Raw genomic sequence first — 12,097 nt, 5'->3', positions numbered from 1 at the left:
TAACATCATAAAGCATCATAAAAGCAGCACATCATGTGCATACAAACATCATAAATAATCATCATAGATCATCATTATATAGACATGCATAGAATCATTGCACGAAATAGGTCTCATCTCATATATATATATATATATATATAATAATAATAATAAGTGTCAAGATACAATAATGTCAAAATCTCAAAATGGTTACAAAATCACCCATATGTGTCTATATCATCAATACAAAAATGAACATAAATCCAAAATTGGATCTGAAGGAGCTATGAATAACTCCCATCCTCTGACCTTGATGGTATATGTAGATGCTAAGCTCTTGATGAAGGTCCAACCCCTCTTGAGCCTATAGAAGTCCATAATTTGGGTAGCCCCATCACTCTTGCACTCTCAGATCTTTGCCTCTGCCCTCAGCTCCTAGCCTTCAACATCGTAACAAAACTACTTGCTCTCTGGTTGGTTGGAACTGTGGACTCACATAGGTTCCACCAATATGCTATCTCCTGTGCCGTGCGAAAAACATAGTCCATACCCGAGGCAACATCACCTTGGCCCATAGTCCTCACACTCTCTATGGCCACCTCTGCTAACCATAGCACTCTATAGCTACATCTCTCTTGGACATCAATGTTCGTACTTGTTTCTGAAAGGATGCAATCTATCTCACCTATAATTGAACTTCATCCTCCAAAATCCGACCGTGGGCTGTCAAGGCCCCAAAGTCATCTAGCTCCACCATCTCCTAGTTGTGTCCCTCTCTGAGTTTCTCATATCTCCCCTCCCACTCACATTCCTATCTTGGTTGATCCTATCCAGTAGCATCCCATCCTAGTCCTCCCTCTCCCTTAGCCTGGGGTAGTACAGCCCGAGCTTGTACTTGAGGTACCCGAACTTGTGCATGTGGTGTTGCTTATACCTATGCTTGAATCTCTACTCTTGGCCCCTGTATCTACACCTGTGTAGCCTATGGCCTAAGTCGACCCTATCCTCCTCTCCCTCATGGTGACCTAGGTAGTCATCCACCTCTACCTCCATCAATTGCATCATCTCCCTTCAATCCGCTCCCCCTCCCTCTCCTCCTCCATCGCCTAGATGACCTCTCCCTATCTATGTCATCATCCAATCAGGGTATCGACTCTCTTGGCCTTGTGAGTCATGGAAATGGATATGCTCAAAAGTATGCCTCATAATCAGGGGTCATCCCTGTTAGAGTATTCAGGTATTTACTTGATTAATTAAACATTCTTTGTTTAATTATTTAAGTTCCCTTTATCTCTTTTACACTTAAGCTAACTTTAGGTGCATATAATTAATTGTTTTAATTAATTATTATGTGCAAACCTAGGTTTTCCCTTTTTAGGGTTTCTTGACCTATTAAAGGTTGAGTTCTTTCTTTTCATTGTAAGAATCACATTACATATTTTTGTGAATATTGGGCTCTCTCTTTTTGAGCATATTCTCTATGTTTTGTTTGTTCTTCAGATTTTGCTTCATTGCTTCTCCTTGTAACAGGTTATTCGGCTTGCAAAAGATCTTTAGGCTCCGGTGGTGTTGTATTTCTCAACTCCTATATGGTATCAGAGCTCCAGATCTGTAGCTACCTGTTCTTGTTTTGAGATTTTTGGCTTTGGAAGTAGATCTGAGGTTTCAGGAATTTTTTTGTGTACCTAGGGTTTGAGCTTTTTTCTGAGCACTTTGGGCCTAAACGAACCTCACCATTGTGCTCAAAAGGCCCGAAAACCCCTATGGTCATATAAAATTTGACCTATTTTGGTTCCTGAGCCTCTAGGAGCAATTTTTTTTCTCAGATCCAGGCTGTACGACCCTGACACGCAGATCAAGAAAAAAAATTCAAAAAAAAAAAAAAAATTTGCCTTTTTATGGCATGCAGGCCGAAATTTTCTTTTAAAAAAAAAGGTGAAAAAAAAAAGGGGGGGTTTGTTTCTTTTTAAGAAAAAAAAATTTTTTGGCAAAAGAAAAAATACAATTTTGGGGGTTCCCACGGTATGTAGGGTACCGTGGGACCCCTGCAGGTGTCAGTACGGCCCTGCCGTTGCCTTCCCTCGGGCCCCGTGCCGCCTTTTACCGGCGCTTCCGCCGGCCGCTGCATGTCACTGCTCCGGCCCCCCCCGGCCAGCTCTCGTCGCCGGCCAGTCTCCGCCCGACCGGCGCTTCCCTTCTGACCGCCGCCTTCCTGTGCTGTCGGCTGCCTAGCCCGCCGCCGCCTCCTGCCGCCAGTTTCCACGCCTGCTTCTCAGCTCGGCTCCGCCCGCTTGCCGCGCTTAGCCTTGCGCCCGCCGCCTTCCACCACCGCCTGCGGCCCCAAGCTCGCCGCTGCCGGCCGCCGCTCCGGCTCCCTGTTTTTTTTCCGGCCAGCCACCGCTCCGCCACTGGGCCGCCACCTAGCCACCGGAGCTCCACCCGGCCACCACCGGTGCACCACCCACTGGCCACCGGACCACCAACAGGCCACCAGACCCCCTTTTTTGGCTTTTTCAAGGGGGGTTTGGTTTTTTGGCCCTATCTTGGGCATACGGAGTCATTTTTTTGAGAACGAATAGGCATCGGAAAGCTGGTTCCGAGGCCGACCTCATGGTGTTGGTCCTGGGATCTCTTTTCTGAGTAGGGTGTCTCTGTTTTGATTCTCATTTCTATTTCTAGTCTTCTTATCATTGTAGCTTGTAATCATGCAAACGCACTGAGATAAAGTGCCATCATGCATTGTTTACTTGGAATCTTGCATATCTTGTGTCTCGTTGTACATGCACTGTTGTTCAAGTGCCATGAGGGGGTTGATGTTTGCCTTTGTTTGCCATCTTCCTTTGTCAAGTGAGTGTTCCTTCCATGACATTCGCCTCATGATGATGTGTCTCAGCACCTTTGATGTTCTTGGTTCTTCGTCATGCAGTTGTTTTTGGCTATCCTTTTTAGTGTTCCTATCCCTCTCCCACTTCCGCATTATGGGGAGGTTTATCCTGTTGGTTCTAATGCTTCCGTGGTTCGATTGATCAGCTCTTCAGGCTTTGGTTTCTCATGCCATCTGTATCTTTGATTTCAGTTGTTTTTCCTTGTTTGCCTCCTGATTCGAGTAGTGTCATTTGAGGGCACTCATGCAGATTACAGTCTTCTCTACCTGGTCATGTTCTAGTTCAGTGGATGTTCTTCAGATCAGCAGTTATTCTTTGACAGAGTTTGCAGGGTCTTCATGCTTCAGTGATATTTTTTCCATCTCTTTTTGGAGTAGAATTTTGTTCCCACGTGGTTTTCTCTATTTCTCCAGTTCATAGAGATTTCATTGTATTTGGGTACCTGATCAGGCCTTGTTGCCGGGACCCATCTTTATTGCTTTCAGTAGCTGTTCTAGGTTTTAGCTTCTCCCTAAGTCTAGCTTAAGGGGGGGTGTTAGAGTATTCGGGTATTTACTTGATTAATTAAACATTCTTTGTTTAATTATTTAAGTTCCCTTTATCTCTTTTACACTTAAGCTAACTTTAGGTGCATATAATTAATTGTTTTAATTAATTATTATGTGCAAACCTAGGTTTTCCCTTTTTAGGGTTTCTTGACCTATTAAAGGTTGAGTTCTTTCTTTTCATTGTAAGAATCACATTACATATTTTTCTGAATATTGGGCTCTCTCTTTTTGAGCATATTCTCTATGTTTTGTTTGTTCTTTAGATTTTGCTTCATTGCTTCTCCTTGTAACAGGTTATTCGGCTTGCAGAAGATCTTTAGGCTCCTGTGGTGTTGTATTTCTCAACTCTTATAATCCCTACATTGTTATACATCTAGTCGAAGATCTCATGGTATAAGTGTTAGCACCTGAAACTCGACCATGAAAACCTCATAAGACAAACATGGGCCCTAGTGAGGAATCTCCCGTTGTGTCCAAGCAAACTCTACAGATCCTAGTGGTTGTTCTTGCACTTGTCTAAACTATGAAGACACCCTATCTGATAGGTGCTCTCAATGATGTGCCAATCGATAATAGTATGATAGCTCCCTATCATCCTCCTCCTAGTCTCACAATCCAAGTATAGTTGCAAGATCATTGCATCAATGTCATCGATCACCCTAAGCCAACACTCCATCTTCCCAAATCATGGCTGGGAGATGATCATGCTATACATATGAACATAGGGCTGACCAACTTCTTTCCCTTTATAGTGAATTGGCCCAATGACTGCAATGTTCTTAAAGGCCCAAATCTATAATAATGTGACTCCTGCAAAAATCTCACAACCTTCAAAATATACAAACTAATGTAAATCATGATATAAGTGTGCCAACATGCAAGGTCCCCAAACAAACCAAGTGCCTTGAGTCAGCATCATCTCCATGGCTCTGCCCCATCTTATGGACATGTTGTGGGTCATTCAATTTGAAAAAATGCATCTATTGATGACTCCACCAACAACTACTGCTTGAGTTGATCTCACTAGTCCCACTTCATGCATCTTGTCCCAACTAATATGATTGTCGTAGACCTCCAAATCCTCATAATCAAATACTCAACGTAGAGCATCTATGTAACCACTCTCTCAATCATAAATGACTAACTCTCTATGGATGAGATTCATAGAAGCTGGTAGACGTCATCTAAGGTGACTGACATCTCTCATGTAGGCAAGTGAAATGTGCATGCTCACTATACCATCACTTTTCTAGTGTAGACAATAAACTAATATTTGTCCAAATCTCAAGCATAAAAGTAGCATGCCACAAACCCAAAACTAATAGTGTAATGTCCCCTTTTTCGCTCTAGTTTTTTTTGGGGATTGTTGACCAATTCCGAGACCTGTTGGCCAGTCAGAGGCATAATTGATTCTGGATTCCTTCTAGGTTTTCTCTCCTAACACAAAGGAAGACATAGGAAAACATAGGCGATTCATTTTGCTAAGTTTTTTTCAGTTTTGGAGTTTGTTGGTTGCAAAGAGCTGAAAGTGAAATTCATTCATAAGTCTCTAAGAGTCTAGTCGCCGCTTTTGGGTATTTTTCCTATGTCTTCCTCTGTGTGAGGTGATTCATTTTTCTAATTTGTGTGGGTTTTGGAGTTGATTTGGATTTTTTAAATAAAATCGCCCTACTTCCCAAGCCGTACCATGTCATAGAGTGTATTGGAAAGTGTGCAATGATGATTTGATCCGAGTTGCAACGGTCTATTGGTTTTAGAGTGGATGTGTTGTCTCTTGGGCCCATTTGCATTTGGTTTCATGTCATTCGGAGCTACATGGATGAAGCTATGAGCATTTAGGTGAATTATAGTTGTGTTGGTCTGTATTTTTATATTGTTGTTTTTCCATATCAGACCTGGGTTATTTACTTCTTTAAATACTTTTCATATGCTGGATAGTTCTTATTTGTTAGAGGATTGATTCCTAACATTTTGGTGTGTTGGGATATCATTTTTCTATTGTAATCTGCAAGCTAATGCTCTCATTGTAACACTGAAAATCAGTAGTACTGATCAACCTTTGCTTATTGCATTTTACATTTTGTATTTTCCACTATAGAAGTGGAAGAGGATGGCTTAGCCACCTATCTATTACTTCAATTGGTTTTCAAAGTCCTCCCATTGAATAAGTGGTTGAGTGATTTTACTTTCAGTATTGTAATAATTGTCCTCCCGCCGAATAAGTGGTTGACTAATATCATTTTCAATATTGTAATAGTTGTCCTCCCGTTAGAAAGTGGTAGAGTGATTTTAGATTTGAGTTGTTCTTGCTCGGAGAACAAGAAGGGGCTGCTTGCCGCCCACCATTGTACTTCAGTTTGTCTTTGGAGCTAATGATCCCCTATTCACCATATGCTCTCACCTTCCCATATTGGGCTCTTGGTGAACAAAAAGTGGAAGGGTTACTTTTCAGCAATATTTCCTAACCTTAACAAGTGCTTTGATGTGTTAAAAAATAAAAAAAGTAAGGGGTCATTTCAAATAATGTCAAATGATCATCCTTTGATGTGGCCTCAATCTCTGAGTTTGAAGAAATCTCTCATATGAATCTAATAGGACTAAATCAACCCACAATCACACACGCAATCACATTAGTGTCAAAATTTTATTATCTTTTGTTTAGATTTTGTCAGCTCTATCTCGTAACTTCATCAACTTTATCAACTTCATTAGTTGCTTTGTAATTTATCCTGTTGGGGAGATCATTGGATTTCATCAATTTGGCGGTCTATCCTATTGGTTATTTTTATTTATCACAATGATAGCCTGTTTCACCCCTATTTTAACTATTTATGCACTAATGTTTATCACATATGCGCTAGGTAACCATAAACACATTTTGATCATGCATAAACACACTTTGACAATATGCTCATAACATACACATCAAAAATAATAAATGCAACTATCCTAGACACACATTCGCTAGAAACAAAAATGCATCATCATTTGACACATACATGACATTATTGACCCTATATGCGTTTTTGACAAAAACATAGTTTTACCAACCGCAAATGCACTTTTACCACATACATGCTAGCACTGGACATAGACGCACTAAGACATACTTTATATGCCATAATATATTTTCAACTCCAAGACTTCATAGATTTCTAATTTATTCTTCAAGGAGGTTTTCATATTACATGGGTTACCTAAGAGGATTGTTAGTGACAATGACAATATTTTTTTGAGTCAATATTGGAAAGAATTATTTTGTTTGACAAGAACAAAAATCATCCATACCATGAATTATCACCCCTAGACATATGGATAAACTAAAATGATCAACAAATAGATTGAAGGGCATGAAATAAATGATGTTTCTAAGTAGCAAACAATTTGGGTAAAATGGTTACATTTGGGAGAACATTGTTAGAACAATTCCTAGAATATGTCCATAAGCATGTCATCTTTCATGATTTTGTATGGAAATTATGATCTAACCTTTATGGATCTTGCAATCATAGAGAAAATATGTTTGGAGCAACAAATATTATTAAGCAATGATAAGAGGTATTTACATCCATCAATAACCATCTTCAACACACCTAGAAATGGAAAAAAGCCCTATGCAAAGAAGATGTATACTGAAAGAATTTTTGAAGTTGGAGGTATGGATTCCTTAAGAATTCCATGATATATGCAATCTTTATTGAAGAATGAAGTAGTATAAAAGCTTGAAACCTGAATTCTATAGTCCCTATAAGAATATAAGAAATGTGGGAGAAGTAGCCTATGAACTAGAGCTACCAAATAGTAATAGAATTTACAACATCTTCCATGATTCTTACCTTTAAAATGTATTGAGGTGGAATCTTGTAGTGTTAAAAGACTTACTACCTTGTTGGCAAAATATTTGGACCATAAAAAATACTCTAGAAACTTAACTATGTTACACCCAAAAGATGGTAACATTTGTGCCAACATTTGCTAAGGTTTGTATTTCAATCAACCTACCTCTACAATTAAGATGGGCATCTCCCCATCTAATCAAATTTGGGATTTTGTGGTATTTTAACCAAAAATACCAAAGGTAAAAAAGGAAAAAATTGAATTAAAATGACTAGAAGAAACCTTAGCCATAAACACATGAATACCAACAGGGTTTCACAAACTTATTAAGAACTAAACAAAACACATCAAAAAACTAAAAACTATGTTCCCGGATTCAAATGACAAATTTTATGATAATGTATATGACACTATAACAATAGTGGATGAATAGCATGCAAATCTTAACATGTGAAGAAAATGCATGAACATATGGTGCTAGGTTTCAAGGAATATGGTGCAAAGGTCCCCATGTTTTGTGTCCATCCATAGCATGTCAAGTGGATGTCTATGCCTCATGCATCGTCCATTAATGGTCTAACCTGGCACAAGCACATGCATCCATGTAAAGGTTACAAAATGCAAACTAGTATGATGAATGGTTGCATAGAGTTGCACTAAATTGCAATGTGCACATTATGCAATGCTAAGTGTACTAATGAAATTGGCATGCTAGGTTATACTCATGTCACTTGGCCAATAATTCAATGAGGTTGTATCTTGTTGAGGTGTACCATTTCCCTTTCAAATTGTAGGTCAAGTTGAGGGCATCCCCATTCACGTAGGATTATGATGTTCTAAGGGAGGATTCTATGAATATGCATTACATCATAACATTATGGGGTTGTAAATACATATTAATAAGGGCCTAATATAATGTCTAAATAAAGCTTGTTGAATGAGAAGTTGTAACAATGTCATATGTGAAAAAAAAAGTTGATAAGAATTTTATCTTAGAAGATAAGATCATAAGCATAATCATCTATTATATAAGTTTAGTTGATTTTTTTATTAAAAAAATATTTTTATATGTGCATTTAAATGCATAAACAATATCATTAATTTTTTTTATATTTGCCTTGTTTCTCATAGCAAGAATGTGATTGAAGATCAAATATGATTTTTTTATAAAAAAGATAAGTGTATATATGCATATATATGGTATCAATAGTTGATACTTGTGTATCTAAGCATCCAAGTAATCTTGGATAGAAAAAAATATGTATCTCTATCAAATACTATACAAAGAATTGAGTTTAAAATCATTTTTTAAATTTAGAATAATGATTTTATAATATAGATATTACAATAATTTTTAGAAATAAGTAACAACATAAAATAGCAAGTGCAATGCTATAAAATGAATTCTACAATAATAGTGTTTGAGTTAAATTAACATATAAAAAATATAACATAAATATTTGCGTGTAGAACCATATATATATATATATATATATATATATATATATATATATATATATATATATATATATATATATATATATAATAGCATTAAAAAAAAGAAAAATCAAAATTTAAATTGTCACATGTATTAAGTTGATTACCACCCTTCTACATGAAATAGAACTCTATTAACAAAGTACCACAATAATGTGATTTATGTCATAAGTGCAAGTATCACATTCAAGTTGAGACAAGTGATGTCCTTTAATACACTTAAATTTTTATTTTTTTTAAATTACCACTTCTAATAAGATACAGTCATATTACTCAAATAATGCACAATAATATTTTCACATGTGCAAGTTGAGGCCAAATGATCTCATTGAATACTCTTAAGTAAAAATATAGATTATTTAATCAAAGTGTGTGAGGACCATATAAATACGTCATCTATTGATCAAGGGTATAAGGGGTTTGGGCCAATGATGTCCTTGGATAGTTTAAGCATTTAAATAAAACACAGTTTATTGATATTATATAAAAAATATTGTCTTGATTGTTTAGGGCACAAGTTTATCACATGGTCAAGTTCGGACTAGTGAGAGATTCCTCGATTCCTAAATAAAGAAGGAAAAATAATAATCACAATTTATGGCATTATATAAATAAAAATCATTCTTAATTATTTAATAAGTGTTGTTTAAAATTATATAAAGAAATGTTAAGACTTAATTACTGGAGGTTAAGTTGTAGGCAATTTTTATAGTTTTAGTTTGTTATGGATTGTAAAGCGGAAAAATCGCGATCGAACCCTAGTTGTTCTCCCCTCTTCCGACTCCGAGGAGAGAGAAGGGAGGTTTGCTAGGATTCGATGGTTTTTCACTTAGGGGAGAGACTTTACATTCAAAAGAGGGGTTGAAACTCATAAGATCCAATCCCACGCAATGCAAGATTGGATGCTAAATGAATTTCAAGGGTTAGGAAAGCAAGGCTACCCTCTTTTGTAAAGAATGTTGTTAAGGAAATTAAGCTAGGAATGCATAGAAAGTCATAAAGATTCGCTTATAAACTGAGTTCGGGTTATAGGATGAAGCTGCGGACCTGGAATTAGCAGTAAAATGTCGATACGGCGCTGTCCTGCAAATTTGAGCAAAAGTTGTTGGGACGATGGCGCCCGACGCCACGGTCCTCCGAAAAATCCGCGAAACGAAGGGGGATCTGTTCGTCTCTGCACAAGGATTCCAGATCTTCAATTTCAGCCGCGTACCTGCAACCTACACACAGAAAAGCGAAGACGATTGGGGGGTTAGGGATTAGGGGTTTGCCTTTAGGTCAAACCCCGGTTTTGGAATTAACCAAGAAATGAGCAAGTGCTGTAAATGTAAATGTATGTAAAACAAGTACTAATACCTTGTTCTAAGGATGTTGGTATCCTTATGTGCGAAGGTTTAGATGTTGTATGTTGTATGTTGTAGTAATATGTTGTATGTGATCTCCTCTTCAATGGTTGAATCCTTGTCTTGAATGCAACACTTAGCCTTGAATGGAGACTTGAAATGATCAATTGCTTGAAGGAATGCTTGAATGCTTGAATGCTTGAGTATAGTTTCCACGCCTTTTCCATCATATTGAATGAAAGAGGAAAATGTAGTTTATATACTTGTCATTTAGGGCTGATAGACTGATTTTCCCGACCTTAGGCCGACCAGGAAATGATAATTTCCAAATTGCAAACAAAAAGACCCGAGCCCCTTAGGAGACCGGGCCCAAAATAGGACCTAGGGACCAGGGCGCTGGGCGCTCTGGTCCCACCTCCCGGGACATCAGGGTGCAAGGAGGTTCAGGCCAGGGTACTTGAAAAATGCAGTTTTCAGTGTCGCGAGCAAGTTTTGGGGTCTCCATTCAGGTTGCGTGTTGCGTCGCCATCGTGAAGACCAAAATGCAGTCGAAATTGCAAGTGTCACAATTTTAGGACGCTACATTTAGCCCCCACTTTAGCAGGAGTATGTATGCTCATACTTCCGGTAAAGTACAAGGAAACAACATTGAAAGACTTTCACCACGTCAAGGAGGCAAGATACACCAAGCCCCCAGTGGACTAAGGATCTTACAACTTCGATTGACAAAGTAAAAGGGAAGATCGCGAGGAAGAACCATGACTGTCAGTAGTAAGGCTCCCTCACTATGAGTCATGCAAGAAAGATATCAAAAATTTTCAAGGCAAGGCTAAATTTGCCAAGAAATTTTCAAGTATCTTGAAAAGATATGAACGGGATGTATGCCCCCCTATGTTAAAGCGATCGCACACACCTCACCGGGGGTGATTGTTTTAACGTAGTGATACACATAAGAAATGAGAAAGGAAAGGAGCACGTTATCGCAAGGATTTAGCCCCCAAGTGTGAGATAAACCCAAGGATAATAGACACAAAACATAAAGCACGAGGTGACTTCGCTTTCCTCGGGGTCAGTATGCTGTATGATAATTCATATATATATATCATATGTATGTATGCATAATTGTTCTTCATTCCCCAATCAAGGAAGGTCACCTAAAGAAGGGAACACATGTGTCTTTTGAGTCAACATGAGAGAGATCGAGAGATCTCAATGCTTTACATCGTCCTCAAGTAGACAACACCAAGGACAACAAATAGAAGAATGAGAATAACATATAGAAGAAGTAACAAAAGAGAGGAGAAGAGAATCTGCTATGCTAATGTAACTAGTCTAGCATGTCATCTACCCCCCGATCTTGCTGATCAATGTTTCGGGAAGGCAGGGAACACGCTAGAGGAGGAACATCCAACACAGCAGATGGAGCTATCACAAGATCCAAACAAGGGCTATGTTCATGTTCCGAGCCACATTGTTCTTGTCTAGGAGCTAGGATAAGTGCTTTAGAAAATTCATTAGATAAATGGTTATCGACATCAACAAGTTCATATTCACTATCAGAAGCAAGAGGAATAATATTTTCATCATGCATAACATTTTCATCTATATCATCATCAAGATTTATAAAAATAGGATCTTTAACTCGCACAGGATCAAGATCATCATGCATCTTATGTTTAGGAGATTTAGGCTCAATGTCCGGCTGAGGAGAAAATGGAATAATGCTTGTTGAAGGTGTTTTTGGAGATTGCAAAGTTTGAGAAGCAACTGCCTGAGCTCTAAGACGACGCTTTCGTCAGCGTTCACGTGCAGAATGATTTCGTCTAGTCTTAGTAGGAAGTGGAGAAGACTGAGGAGGAGGAATGTTCTCATCCTTAGCACTTGGGTGTTTAGGTTGTGGTCTCTTAGGCTAGATAATAGGAGAAGAAGAAGGTCTCTTCTCTCTATAAAAAGAAGGAGGAGGAACTGCTCCATATAAAGGAGGAATTTTTGGTTTAGGGAGAAG

The sequence above is a fragment of the Cryptomeria japonica genome, chromosome 9 (assembly GCF_030272615.1).
Source record: "Cryptomeria japonica chromosome 9, Sugi_1.0, whole genome shotgun sequence".
Classification (NCBI taxonomy): Eukaryota; Viridiplantae; Streptophyta; class Pinopsida; order Cupressales; family Cupressaceae; genus Cryptomeria; species Cryptomeria japonica.
Note: the sequence above shows the minus strand (reverse complement) of the source record.